The following is a 15,931-nucleotide window of genomic DNA, read 5'->3' on the forward strand; positions in this document are numbered from 1 at the left end:
GAATAGAGACAATAAAATGCCTGAAATTCAATTTCAAGGAATGGTTAAGAAGCCAAAAAGTCAAATTCCACTTTTTACTTACTGTCCATTTTGAGAACAAACACATTTTCTCAACAGTGCCTGTCAAGTTCTGGATTGGCATTGCATCTTCTGGCATTTTTAATCCTCACAACAACCTTATATGATCAGTATTCCCTCCATTTCACAGATGAACCTAGGTAACTTTCCCACAACCCAATCACAGTAAAAGCAGACTCAGGTTAGTCTTGAGTCCATCTGAATCCACAGCCCTCATTTCTAAGGATCAAGCTACAGCTCAAACAAACAAAAGTGACACATTTAAATCGGTCTTCCATAAGAAAACCTTTACGTTTTTGCCTATCCATATTAATCTCCAGGAAGCAATAGTGAGTATTTATGCAGTTGACAATCTAGAGGCAAGAATAAGAATGTGTATAAGCAATATGAAGTAAAACTTCTAGAGTATTTTTTTCTTAGGCACATTATAAATTCTAATGTATGAAATATTTTATTACAATAGAAATAATCCATAAAAAATTCTAGGATTGTGATGATTAAAACTCATAAAAAGAGACAAACTGGTACACCTTTACCATCAACAAGATAGATTATAAAACCCTTATTAGAGAGATTTATGTTCTCTAAAAAGCGAAACTCTTCAGTGACTACTAAAGGCAACACCTACCATTTTAAGAGAAACAACTAACGTTTCAAACCTGAAAGCTATCATTCCTTTAAAAAGGGTTCACATCACCAAATGAATTGAACCATGAGTCATATGCTTCCTCAAACAGCGAGACAAAAACCACTGCTACAGCAAGAGCTTTGTTATTTCACAAGGAGATGGTCTGCGGCTACTGATTTCAAACTTTACCATTGTCTCTTTTACATTATCATGTACCTAATGTGAAGACTTGGGAACTCTAATAATGCTGAAAACACAGTAGGTATTCAAAACTATTTTGAGGGCATGGTTCAGAGTTTCATGTATGTGTCCTTCCAGGTGGTGCCTGGATGGACAGAAGGACATACACTACTCTGTGCATGCATGCACCTCACATTTTGTAGGTTTCAGTGTCTCTCTAATTTGGCAATTCTTCATTGGAATTAGTGTGGCAGAACTGAGAATGTTTTAGGACAGTGTTCATCAGATAAACGGTAGCCTTTTATTATTTAAGCCTTCTTTAGAGCCACTTCCTCCCCATGCAGCTGGCTCTCTCAAGAAACCTGTGCACTGTAAGTGCCTAATGGCAATGTTTAGTGCCTTAAAACATCACCTGAAGTGGACCACTTCGGCCATGAAGACACTTGATAATAAATGGTCTTACAGTAAATGTTAAGGAACCCTGAAATAGTTACATGATTTAGCTGCTTTTTAAGAATAGTAATGGCAGAGGCAGAACAACTGCAAACTAAACTAAGCAAATTGTACAAGTCTATATAAAACCAAGACACAACATTCTTATCCATCATCTTCACAGATTAACTCAAATACAGAAATGCCCTAAAGATAAACACCAGCACTGCCTTCCCCCCGCCCTGCAAGAATAAAACACCTAACTGTGGACTTCAGCTTACATTTTTGGTATGTATTAACTGAATCCAGGTACCATACACACAGCATCTCTTCAAGCCCCGTTGAACCAACTTCCCTCCCCTAAATCTCAGACATTCACATGCATTCCACTCGCAGGGCTGCTGATTGACTGTTAGGGAAGTACTTGGCAAAGGTCTTAATAAACCTTGTTGACTCGATGCATGCTATAAAGGAGTCAATAGGCACCCAGAAACTTTCTGCTGCTCATTTTAAGTTCTTCAGCCCTTTTAACATGTATTGATTATAGGACTAACTGCCAACTGAAAAGCACAGAGAGACTTTTACTTTTGAAGAATGGCTTAATTCTCCCTCAATTCAGATTGGGAAAAATAATTATCTGCAGGTAGACCAGGGGATGCATATTAACACCAAGTTCAATGAATATAGGGTCAACGAAACATGAATTCTGGTAATACTACTTTATCAAATGTTTACTAAACAAAACAACTTCCATATGCCAAACACTGTTTCCAGATTTGGGGGATGCAGCCATGAACAAAAAGACTCCAGTGTAAAACTAAGTTCCTTAGTTTCTTGAAGAGGTTATATGAAGAAACTATATGCATACACTCATACATACTTACTACTTACACTTAAATGTGTACGTACAGAATATCCAGTAAATGCAGTATATATTTTACACTAAAATACACGGAAATTTTGGCAAGTATGTTATGAGAAATTTGGCGCCATTAGATCCATTTATTTTCCTGGGAAAACACACTTCTCTATAATAGAGATCAAAGGGAATACCAATGTCAGGATAAAAATACTTAATTTAGGGGTGTCTGGGTGGCTTAGTTGGTTGAGCATCAGCCTCTTGATTTTGGCTCAGGTCATGATCCTAGGATCATGGGGATTCAGCCCCACAAGGCATGGAGCCTGCTTGGGATTCTCTCTCTCTCTCTCTCTCTCTCTCTCTCTCTCTCTCTCTCTCTCTCTCCCCCTCCCTCTGCCCCTCTTTTCCCCACCTTCTCTCTCTAAAACAAACAAAAATTAAATGAAAAAAATAAAAATTTAATTTATTCCTGACATTTCAGGGAAGTATTAATGCATGGAATGAAGTCATGCCTGAATTTATACTGTCCTTAACTAGTAAATACCATAATCAGTAGACTAATTTTATTGTTCAGAAGAAATATTCTGCTAAAATGTACTGTATACAAGGCTTTTGAGTTTGAGTCATTCTTGTAAATAGTTTTAGAGTGAAATTGAAATCAAAAGTAGATAAGAATCAAGGGGCACCTGGAAGGTCAGTCAGTTAAGCATCTAAACCTTGATTTCTGCTCATGTCATGATCTCATATTCATGAGATCAAGCCCCAAGTTGGGCTCTGTGCTGACAGTACAGAGCCTACTTGTGATTCTTTCTCTCCCTCTCTTTCTGCCTCTCCCCTGTTTACTTGCACATGTGCCATGTAGTCTCTCATAAACAAACATTTTTTAAAAACTTTAAAAAAATGGGGCACCTGGATAGCTCAGTCAGTTGAATGTCCAACTTCGACTCGAGTCATGATCTCACAGTTCATGAGTTTGAGCCCCACGTCAGGCTCTGTGCTGACAGCTTGGAGCCTGGAACCTGTTTCTGATTCTGTGTGTGTGTGTGTGTGTGTGTGTGTGTGTGTGTCTCCACCCCTCCCCTGCTCACGCTCTGTCTCTCTCAAAAACAAACATGAAAAAAAACAACCTTAATAAAAAGTAAATAAGAGTTAAAATACCTTTCAACCAATTAAACTAACATCCACAAAATTAGACCACTGCTCAATGGCTTATCCTTTAGTCTATAAATACACAAGGTGAGATGATAAATTTTATAAATCAATTTAAAATTATTTTTACATGAAGATGTTTAAGTCTCCGAATTTTGTTTCTTTTGATTAAATTTTCTGTTTTAGATAGGCATCAAATCATCAGAAACTGAAATTATTCAAGAGATACAATAGGTACACTTACAATAATTCAAAGATAAAACTAAGAGACTTAGGTGGAGTCTATATCAACATCCAACAAGTAAATGTACTATTAACCTATAACGAATCTCAAACATCCACCAATTGATTTATCTAATAGAAAAGGTACACTACATATAGAAAGAAAGAAGTACTACACAGATGGTCAATGAATTATATTTAGACTATTATTTGAGAAATCCTAGCAATCATTACCTGACTTATGAGCTGATATCAGAGGAAAGGAGAGAAGAAGAAGGAAAAAAGGGATAAAAAAGGGAGTAAGGGAGGTAAACAGGTAGATATAACAGGGAGACATAACAGATTTAGGACTTCTTGACTTCTGTTGGCATTACTTTAAATACACAATCTTTTCTTTCCATTTGCCAAAATCTTAAGTATAGCTGACTCTTGATCAATATGTGCATCCACATATACACAAAATTGTTTTGATAAATACAGTGCAGTACTGGAATATATTTTCTCTCCCTTATGATTTTCCTAATAACATTTTCTTTTCACTAGCTTGCTTTATTATGGCATATAATAATTTATTAATATATTTATTATTAAATTTTAATAAGTTAAAATTTATTATGCCATATAATACATAAAACACACAAAATATGTGTTAATTGACTTTATGTTACAGGTTAAGTTTCTGGTCAACAGTGGGCTGTTAGTAGGCAAGTTTTTGTGGAGTCAAAAGTTACACACAGATTTTCAACCTGCAAGCGGTTGGTGCTCCTAATAACGGCGTTATTCAAAGGACTACTCTACATGCCATTTCCCTGTTTGAGTTCACAAACAACTCAAAGTAAAAGAACACTGCCTAGAAAAATGTGAATTGGCTTGATTATAGTAAACAGAAAAAGGTATAACCCAAAAGAGTAATTGAGTTACTCTTCATACTAATTTTCAAATATATTCTATTCCTATAAGCAATGAATACACATGGAAATCAACTTTTCAATGATGTAATTCCTCCATTATACAAATCACTCTGATTTTCAGTTCTTAGACTTGATTCTTTCACTTGTAAGAAACTCATTTTCATGCATGGTGACTTCAAAGTGGAAGAAATATGAATTAGTGATTCCAAATGTCTCCCACCTCAAAGATACAATGATATTTTTAGAATTTTAAACTGTAATAAGTGAGGTTTTCTTGTTTATAGATTCATAGAAAGTATTTTTTTTAACCTTCGCTTCACTCTTCGGTACAAAAAAGTGATTACTTCTGTTATGAACTGACTTAATAGCCCTCAAATTCAGAGGGTGAAGCCCCACAACCTAATGTGACTATACTTGGAGACAGGCCTGAAAAGTAGGTAAAGGTCAAGTAAGATCATAGAGTAGGACCACTATCCAACAGAACTAGTGTCCTGTTAAGAAGAGGAAGAGACCCCAGAGCTTGCTACTCCACACGCACAGAGAAAAGTCCATGTGGTACACAGCAAGAAGGTGGCCATCTACAAGCCAGGAAGGGAGACCTCAGCAAAAACAGAATTTGCCTGTATCCTGTTCATGATGGACTTTAGACCACAGAACTGTGAGAAAATAAAACCCTGTTGTCTGAGCCACCTAGTCTGTGGTATTTTATTATGGCAGCACAAGAAGACTAGATCATCTCTAAAACTAAAGAGCTTACAATTTTTAGGTAGTTTTTACTGATAATCCAGTCGAATAACAGACAGTTACAATGATGATCCATTTATACAGGCACCTGGGTGGTTCAGTCAACTGAGTGTCCACTCTTGATTTCAGCTCAGGTCATGATCATAGAGTCGTGGGATGGAGCCCCATGTTAGGCACTGTGCCAAGTGGGGAGCCTACTTAGGATTCTATCTCTCTCTCCTTCTACCCCTCTCCCCACCTGCATGCACACACTCTCCCTCTAAATTAAAACGACAAAAAAAAAAAAAAAAAAAGACAACCCGTTTATAAAGTGAAGAATTTGGAACAATTTGAAGAGTAATTTACTCCCTCAAATTATTTTACATGTTTTCCTAAATTAAACAAATGAAACTGTCATTTTAGAGACAGCATGCAGCTTTGACCCATAAGAGGTATCAACTATGGTGTACCTGATTCTGAGAGTAGGAGGGGATAATATCAATAGAGAAGGTCTTGAAGGAGTCTAAATAATTTAACCCTCATTAGAAAATAGAAACAGGAAGCTCTCTCTGCCCTTGGGTGCTGTCCCCATGTTTTAATAAAAATACATTTTTCCACTGAAACAAACAAAAAAAGGAAAATTGTTACATAAAATCTTGATAGAAATGTTGATTCTTTTGACACCAAACGGCATTTACTCTACATGGTAGAGAAAATTTCATTGGAACTCTCTCCTGTTCTTGTACCTTGCATCAAGATTTCATCAAATGTGATTTAATCCAGACCTTATTACTATTCAGAGTGAAGGGCACATATCTACATTTGGCAGTCACACTGTCCTTAAAACTCCTGTATTTTCAGTGTAAGAAGTGAATTATTAGATCATAGGGTGGGCTAATATTTCTGCAGGATTTACTCTTTCTCTTGCTGTTAAGAATAAAGCCACTCTGGGACATGTGGATGGCTCAGTAGGTTAAGCGTCTGACTCCTGACATCAGTTCAGGTCATGATCTCATGGTCCTGATATCAAGCCCCAGGTCAGGCTCCACACTGATAGCACAGAGCCTGCTTAGGATGCTCTCTTTCTTCCTCTCTCTGCCCCTCCCCCACTCACACACTTGCTCTCTCTCTCTCTCAAAATAAATGAACTTCAAAAAATAATAGTAATAAAGCCAAAACCACTCTGTACTTTCAGTAGAACTGTAGGAGAATATATAGGTTCTTACACATTAAGGACATATATTAAAACAACCTTGGAGGTATGCTTCTGTGTTTATATATAAATATACACACATTTTACATATACATACACTGTCAGATGTCTGGAAAGGTATTTTATAGTGCATTCAAGATTCTTAAACTCTGACCACAATTTTCTTTTTTTAACTACCATTTCTTGAGTGCTTTCCTATGTGCCAGGTGCTACACCAGGCACTGGCATACTTCTTTTAATTCTCACAGTCCTACAAGGTAGAGATCAATACAAATAAGTCTATTAAATATACTAGAACCCCTTACTCTATGATGGGACAAGTTCCAACGCTTGAAACATCAATAAACTCCTTAGAACTTGTCACAGATAGGGTACCATAGTTCACTGTATTCTTTTTGGATATAAAAAGAAGGGATTTCGTGGTCAAATAATTGACATGTTAAAGAGATTTCATTATAAAGAATGAATGGACATTTGGAAGCTTAAAATACTACATGCACTCTGTCTCTCCAAAAGAGCCATAGGTTCAGATATTACAGGTAAATATGCACTGTGCATTCCCAATCAGCCTTTTCTTGACCATGGGACATGTTTTGGCTAATGAAATGACGGGTAGTGACATGTACCACTTACAACCAACAGTTTTTTCACGTTTCCACGATCATCCTTTTTTTTTCTTCCACTTTAAGAGTTATGCCATCCCAGGGGCACCTGGGTTGCTCTGATCGGTTAAGTGTCTGACTCTTGATTTTCAGCTCCATGTCATGATCTCTACGGTTCATGAGTTTGAGCCCGCCTTGTGCTCCAGGCTGACAGCACAGAGATCTGCGTGGATTTTCTCTCTCTCTCTCTCTATCTCTCTCTCTCTCTCTCTCTCCCCCTTCCCTGCTCGTGCTCTCTCTCTCAAAATAAATAAATAAACGAAGGAGGAAGGAAAGAAAGGAAAGAAAAGAAAGAAAGTTCTGTATCACAGAAAGGTTGCTTCTTTAGGTTGGTCCAGGGACAAAGAGGACATGAGCACAGTGGCAGCTGATTCATCACGAACATGAAAAAGAGTGAGAAATAAATTTTATCTGCTATAAACCACTCAGATTTTGGGGAATTCTTTGGATAATGAAACATAACTTTGCCCTAAACTGAATGATACATCATGTTTCCTACAATTTATTGGACTCTAGCATCTTTTTGCCATTGTAACATCTTCCAGGATCTGCTTCCTAAATTACTCTTGGTTTCACACGGCATCTTTTCTGTTTCTTAGTTAATACTGTATTTAAGATGATCATAATGTAAGCTAGAAGTATATAGGTTAGTCATCTTCATTTAGGCTCTTAAATTTATCAGCAATTTGAATTTATGTCCAGTTTCTTATAGTCAATAAAAAACATTTTATTGAAATTATCTGATTACCATTCAGAACTCACAGATCAGAGGGCTACTTAAGTCAGACCACCATACTAATCGCTGATGAACAATTTAGTTTCCAGAACAGATCAGATAAAGTTTCCAGCTTACTTCTAGATATGTATTCATATTTAGCAAATTCAGAATATTGCCACAAATTTAATTTTCGTTAGGCTCACTATATTCACTCCCTTCAGGATTAATAATGGAGAAGAACAAATTTTAAAATTTCAGTATCAATATCAAATATCTAGTCTATTCTGCTGACCCAGTAAAACCAAAATCAACTGTGCACTAAACTGGCAGTCTTAAATCCAGAATCTGTATTTGAAACTTAATTGTGCCTTCAAGGATAGCACAGAAAGGAGGAAAAATGATAACCAAGTCCCAACTTCTCAATGGCATTTAAGATTTTGCTGGCATTTAAATATCCAAGTAAATAGACATTCAAGCTAAGGTGTACATGGGTTACTTACTGCATGTACAATCTTAGACAATGACATTCAGCAGAAGCCTTACATTTATACCCACGTCATAAAAGCAATATTCAATCATATACTTACTAAAACATGAAGGTAGCCACAGATATTCTAGACAGATTTGAAAAGCTAACAAATCAAAATAATTAAAAACAGGAAAAGATTTAAGATTTTCTATTAATCAGAAAATTAACGAATAAGTTCATAAAATAAACCCTAAAAACTACAACTAAACAATATCTACTAGATTTGTTCATTTTAATTTACATCAAATTCCTGTCTCTAAAACATCAGTTCACCACAAAGTGTTCAGACATCAGCAATCACACCTTCGAGTCACAGAAAGAGACAACTCTATGCATTTAAGTAGCCATTATTAAGATTAATCTTAAAATACTATTGCCATATCTTAAACCCATTTAAAAAAAACTCTTCTCCTCTGAAAGTAACTTATATACAAGAGGACAGAGTTATAGTATCTGTGAGTTTTAGAGTTTGGTATAATTTGTCACATATACATTTTACAATCTCAAGTTTTTCTTCGCTGTGTGGTTTTCATATTCAAACAGTTTTATAATGCTGCTACACCTGCCTCTATTATTTTTAACAGATCAAAAAAATACTCCATAATGCTCTGATACAAATTCATTTTTCAATTAAAGCCAAAGGCAGTGCAAACAAAAATAACTTATGGGGACTAGACCCATTTAATACTTATTTAGGTACATAACCTCTACATATTCAGGACTTGAATAAATTGGACGTTCCGCCAACAGGTCATTACTGTGGGGAAACTAATCAGAGATTCTGACATAATTTTTTTAAATTCATGATTTTAAAGGAAAATTTAACTTACTTGATGATGGAGATTAAAATGTCACTTTAAAAAAAAGTGATTCACTAAAAAAGACAAAAACCACACAAAGGTATCACCCTTCCCTGATCACCATGGAAGGTGAACGTATCAGATAGGAAAAAGCGGAGACCAGCTTGGACAGCACATAGTTCTTGCCGGCTTCACTGCTTCCAGCTAAGTATGATGCACCTGTGATGCTGCTCTTACCGGTCAAGTCAAGACTTTCCATTGTGATTTGAATGGAACATCAGAATTTCCAGCTTCTGTGATGCAGCAGGATTCTGTGAAAGACCAAAAGCAAATGGTGAGTCGTGAAGGACTTTCAAAAAAGCTGACACTTCTTGTCCTTTAGCAAAATTATACCCCCAAAATGAGTAATGGTCAAACAACCAAAACAGGCAAATTAATAAAAATTCCTATGCTAACACGATTTAGAGAAAGTGGCCTAAAATGTCTATGGTCAATTTTAATTTAACAAAAGACAGTCACTAAAATTATTCAACGGAAATTCTGAGATTAAAGTTATAGATAGGCAATAACTTGTCAGGTTTTTGGCTAAAATCAAGTGTAGAATTACACACAAATCCACTGGAAAAACAGGACATTAAACTGACATTCTAACTAGATACAAGTTATTTTAAATGACTGGTCCAATCCAACCAGATAAACTGTGGTTCAGGTATTAATCTTATAATTTTTCTTTTAAATGTTTTAAAGATGAGTGAAGCAACACAGTTTTGTTTTATTTGTTTTTTTTTTTTTTTAAGGTGAGGAGTAAGGGGAGACGTCCACAGAGAAAAAAATGTTACCAAAAAAATTACTTTCTAGCTAAAAGTGATGAAGTAAACATAGGAAAGAGGATCAAAATCAGCAAAAGGTTGTCCACAAAAACTAAATGGAACATTTGACATTAATAATACTGCAAATATAGACATATACCTAAGTTGTATCACTTTTAAGAATTCAGTTATTTCAGTTTCTAGGTGAGATACATTTGTTTAGTTGCTAGGATGTTCTAATGGTAATACTAAAATCACATTCAACTAAGACAGAATTTCCTACCCCTTTGCCGGTTGTATTTCTTTACAATCAGCAAGCTACTCTGTACTCTAGAAACTGGATATCATGTACTGGCTTACAGCTCTATCAATATTATTAGTCATTTTGTGACATAACTCAAGCTTTTTACCGAATCAGCCACTATGACATGGAAGCACTCACATTAAATATCAAAAATATGTAATGATTCATCTGAGTAATCCTATCTAGACTTAAGACAATTCAGTTACCACCCAGTGCTATTGAAGAAAACAGCTGCAAACAACGAACAAAATATTAAATGGTCTCATGTGGCTTCATACAAGTTACTACTCATACACCCATATTTTTTAAAACAAGAGTATGGATGAAACGATAAATCCAGATCTTTGAAGTAAACTACAAAGGACCCATATGAATACTTTCAAATTAAATGACTGTGTTTTTACTAAGTGTACAATTCCAAAAACCAAGTAGTGGTGTAGAGTCTATTATTAGCTATCATAAAATAGACAACTGACATTTTAAAAAATACTATTTAAAAAAATTCATTATCTCATATATTTAATCACCTAATTTTTTCATATAAACCCAAAAGTCAATATAGAAAAGAAACATTAAAATAAACACTGTTAAAAAAAAAAGAAAGAAAAGAAAAACACTGTAAAAAATAGGTAAAAATCGTTAATAAATAATTATAAAAAACTGTTAGGTAAATAAATTGGTATAAATGAAAAAAAAAATTATACTGCCAAAAATGGGAAAGGAGGGTCCAACATTAATTAACAGTGTGGATTTAATTCTTATTTTGGTTTAAAGATTTGTGTTCTTTTTGTTTTAAGAAGTGGGTACATGCTATGTGAGAAATAAAATATGTTAATATATCCTATACACATAACTTCTTTTAGGAGCCAAAAAATAAACTTTCCCTAATCTTTGGGTACCCTTGTCGATGTGTTTGTTCATATAATCAAATACACATATACATATCAAAAAATGGACTCTAGTTACACCTTATTTTGATGATTATTCCATAATTTATCAACTGTGATGCAACTATCTGTGGGTAAGTGGGGAGGGACAGTAAGGAGGCAGACTATGCTGTGGCCAGTAGGGGTTTTAAAACTCTTAGGGTAACAGAGAAATGTTGTTGGACTTAACTGACTGGGAGAGAGAAGCCAGGGAATCAGCCACGAAGTAGAGGTCAATCTCAAGGCTGAAGCTTCTGCCTGAGACAGACTCCCTTTGGGTTCTCTGATAGCCAACCTTAGAGACTCCAGATTTTATCTGGTTCTTACAAATGCCCACATGAGTAGCTTCAGAAAAAGCAGTTTCAGCATAAGCTGCTCTGCATGTAAAGTTACAAATACTTCACAAAGTGTTATCATGTGATGGAAATGGGTGGCTGTGTGAGGTGTCAGAGGACAGAGGGGGGCGAGCAGGGAGAAATGCCCAAGGTGCGAACACAACCCTGCAGATTGGGGGCTTGAAGGTGCCCTTCTTCCACAGCCAGGGCAGATTTTCACCTCAGCCAGCTCATGCCTGTGTTTTCTGAGTTCCACTTTGGCTTCTTCTCAACCCTCACTCTCATCCTTAGCTCACACTGCCTCGTCAAGAATCTGTTCTCCTGTCCTTTTCAAGACCTGTTTCCTACCAGTGACACTGCCACCCCCAGGGGATGCATACCTAGCAGGACTGATCAGGCACAGCTCAGGATTCCCTCTGAGAAACTTCATGGCAGGTGGGAGAACTATCTATTAAATATCTATTATTTACCTCTTACTGCAAATTGGGCATCTGACTTGGCATTTGAAAAACCTATCTTAAAGAATGGGCCTCAGCAACCACTGAAAGATCCCAAAGCAACTGGCTTTCTGGCACGGCTTACACACTGCCCCTTGAGGTGCTATGTTTTGAAAAGCTTATTATACTAAAATAAGGTGAGGTGCCACTTCTTACAATGAGACAGACTCCCAATTAGTGTTAATGTACAGTATAACATTCAAAGGCACATCATGGTAAAATCCCCTTCTATGCCAACACTGGGTGTTTTGCACCCTGATGTCATTACTAGCCCGTCAGTTCAGAAGAGACTCCAAGGCAACCATGTTGCCCACTTATATGGAAGAATATTTAATTCCCACGAATGACTGCTTTTCTGATGTTTTCATCAATTCTCTGGATAATAGATTAAGCTTTAACTAACTCATTTTCATACATAACCTTAATTCAATCAAGCTCAATAAAAGTCATTCTGGACTGCAATTATTTGCTAAAGAACAATTACATTCAAATGAAAAAAAATTTGTTAGTCATGATACAATGCATGGTACAGATGTCTCTCCATTTATGGTACCATAAACAACAACAACAAAAATAGCCAAACTAATTGAAAAGGAAATAGATTTTTCCTCATTCTCCTGAAAAATAGAATACTCTTGGTTTTACACCTGAAGAAAACAAAATGGAGAACCCAAGAAAGCACATTTGAAAATTATTACTTCCAATGTTTATGCTTTGAGACTGCATTTCTAATCTGAGAGTCAGCATGACCTCTGAAAGCCAAAACAAGTCCAAGTCACAAAAAATAGTCTTAATACTCACTCTTTTGCTAAATCTTTCACTGGTTTCCTCCATTTCCCCAGCAACATGTATGCCACTCCCCATAGGTTATGATGTAGGTTTTCTTAAAAGATTTTTTCTGTCTTAAAACTACTTCTTTACATGAGTACAATTCTTATATTTTCCTCAATTCACTCTTTTATATACTACATGCTTACAAATAAAACTTAAATACAAACTCCAAGCTATTACTTCTGTGTAATATATCATTATTTGTAGTCTAAAAGATTCTCACTGGGGTGCCTGGGTGGCTCAGTTGGTTAAGCATCTGGCTTCTGCTCAGGTCATGACCTCGAAATTGGTGGGTTTGAGCCCCACATCAGGCTCTGTGCTCACAGCTCAGAGCCTGGAGCCTGCTTCACAATCTGTGTCTCCCTCTCTCTCTGCCCCTTCCCCACTCATGATCTCTCTCTCTCTCTCTCTCTCTCTAAAGGAATAAACATTTAAAAAATTTTTTTAAATAAATAAATAAAAGATTCTCACTGATTTAACAAAAGCCTTCCCTGTCCTGTGTGTGCCTAAGGTCTTCACCCAATCTCCTCAATAGTGGCATCACACACATTATTCAATAGTACAGTACTGAAAATGCACATCAGCTGTTTTGCAATTTTGGGCAATGAATTCCATGCTTCAGGTCACTGTGGTTCACCCATAGGCCAAAGGATGCTTTTCCTAGAAATAATAAGCTGATAGTCTGACCTCCAGTTAAATCACTTCCTGAAATAAAATATCTTCATATAGACAAAGATAACTGCAGATATATACTTACACACACACACACATACATACATACAAATCTACACATACACACATATATATGCTTTTTAACAAGTGCTGTCTTTATTCATACAATATATTGCCAACACTTTCGTTAAAATCTTTATACTTGAAGCTTAAACCACAGCTATTTCACAGGCATTTTTGGCCAGGCACCAATCTTTAACAGAAATTACAACTGTCAGCTATACTGAAAATGGAAATCTCTTAAGAGAAAATGCAAATTTGAAGTACCTCTCTGTCATCTTCCCACGTAGGCCCTTGCATTTCCTCATGACCCAGGGCCTTTAGGGTAAGGAACTTTACATATAGTATAGTAATACAGGCAAAACAAGAGTTCTCTAGATATCTAAGTCATTACAGATTTGTCCATCTGTTTGGAATTCCCAGTAAGCTGTTAGAAAACACTAGCAGGCAGAGACAAAAAATTCTAGCAATCATTGTTTGACACGGACCTCTTATGATAGCAAGATGAAATATTTGGAGGACACCTGGGTGGCCGGTTCAGTCAGTTAAGCTTCCCATTCCTGATTTCAGTTCAGGTCATGATCTCACAGTTTGTGAGATAGAACCCTATGTTGGGCTCAACACTGACAGTACAGGGCCTGCTTGGGATTCTCTTCTCCCTCTCTTTCTGCCCCTCCCCTACTTGTGCTCTGTCTTTCTCTCAAAATAAATAAATAAACTTAAAAAAAAAAGATGAAAGGTTTGGAAATCCTCTCCTTTTCAGGACTCAATACTGACCAATTATAAAATTATGCTTTAAAAACTACCTACCATCTATCTATATGCCAACAGCACACAGATACAAATGATATAACCTTTTATAGTTTGAGAAATTATTAATAACTTACCACGTATTAACACTGCAAATAGTAGTGTGTTAGTTGCTGGTTTTTAGAAACTGATGATCTAGTCGGGTAATCTCTCTCTCTCTCTCTCTCTCTCTCTCTCACACCCACGCGCGCGCACACACACCATACATACAATGTTAATTAATAGTAGAGAAAATGCATGCCAAAATGGTAAACAAAGAATTCAAACCAGTTAGGATGCACAAGAGATCTACACGGGAAGTGACTAAAGCTGGCACCTGAAGCTGAAGCGTGGCAATTTGGGATATGGGGAGACAGCAGATGAGGGGTGTGTTACAGGCACGGGATGAGCCAAAGTTCAGTACTGGGAAGAAGCATGCTGGAAGGGACAGGAAGCAGATCTAGCTGAAGTGCAGGATTCATATCAGAAAGTGGAACATGAAACGTGGGCCGATGAGAAAGTAATGCAATTTGCTTTTTTTTTTTTCCCTCTCCATCGTCTCAAAGAATAGAGTACAGTTACCAGCATGGTGTTCTGCAAAGCACACTGGCCTTAGTTAGGGCCAAACCCTGCATCTACCATTTACCACCCTGCAATTGTGGGTCGATTCCTGGGACTCTCTGAGCCTCCATTCCTCACCTTCAAAATGAAGATAACAATCCCTCCACTTCTAAAGGTTGCCTTAAATTATTAGAAGATACAGATACTCAGGGCTTGGCATACAGTAAATGCTCAATAAATGTCCGTAATCTCACTGGAGTTAAAACTAAATGACAGAAAAGCATTTAATAAAGTTACATTGTGAACACACTGAAATTTGCCTTGAATATTCTCAGCATTTGGATGCTAGTAAATTGCCAGTTTTTCCAGTGGGATTTCACTGTAGATTCTGTTTTAATTTAGGTGGTTTTAACATACTTTTAACTCTGACAGTCTGAGAAGCCACTTTTTACTCCTACCAATTTTGAGGTACATTTGCTGATTTGATAATATGGGTATTTCATTATAATGCTCATTTGCCATAAGAATGTTGTTTCAAAGACCATGGTGGAACCATGAATTTCTGCAGTTTCCATAAGTAGAGGTGGAAAATGAGTAGGCATTAGTCCCGTCAGATGGCTTGGCAGGGAAGCAGTGAATGCCTCTTTTATACTCTTGTGAACTACATAAATGTGCCTTTGACCTTCTCAGGCAGGGGAAATTGCACATTTAAGGCAGAAGGAGTTTCACTTCCAGGAAGAGTATAAAAACACGCTTGCTAGCAGCTACATCAGGAATACCAACAGGGAAACCCCAGGTACTTTGGGAAGATTCATTAGCTCTATCAAGCCACTGAGCACCGAGCTGGAAAATATAAGGTTAGGATAATCCCAGCCCTGTGGGATAACCTGCCATACTTTAGGTAGGTTAGACCAAATAAACCCTGCCCTACACACTTCAGGAATTAGCCTGAACCTTTAGGGAGGCGTTCTGTGAATAAAACCCACTGGAGAAGCCTTAGAACCACCTTGTCCTTTGAGGTAAGAAAGGGTTCCTTTAAACCT

General features: G+C 36.7%; 1 protein-coding gene across 1 annotated transcript in view; it reads right to left on the minus strand.

The window, feature by feature from the left end:
- The window catches only part of BBX (BBX high mobility group box domain containing), a 282,384-nt gene that overhangs the window by 160,099 nt on the left and 106,354 nt on the right, over nucleotides 1-15,931 (minus strand). Inside the window, 1 exon segment of the mRNA XM_030330629.1 lies at nucleotides 9,342-9,415. The gene's annotated coding sequence lies outside the window, so the exon portion shown is untranslated.

Source organism: Lynx canadensis, chromosome C2 (assembly GCF_007474595.2).
Source record: "Lynx canadensis isolate LIC74 chromosome C2, mLynCan4.pri.v2, whole genome shotgun sequence".
NCBI classification, from domain to species: domain Eukaryota; kingdom Metazoa; phylum Chordata; class Mammalia; order Carnivora; family Felidae; genus Lynx; species Lynx canadensis.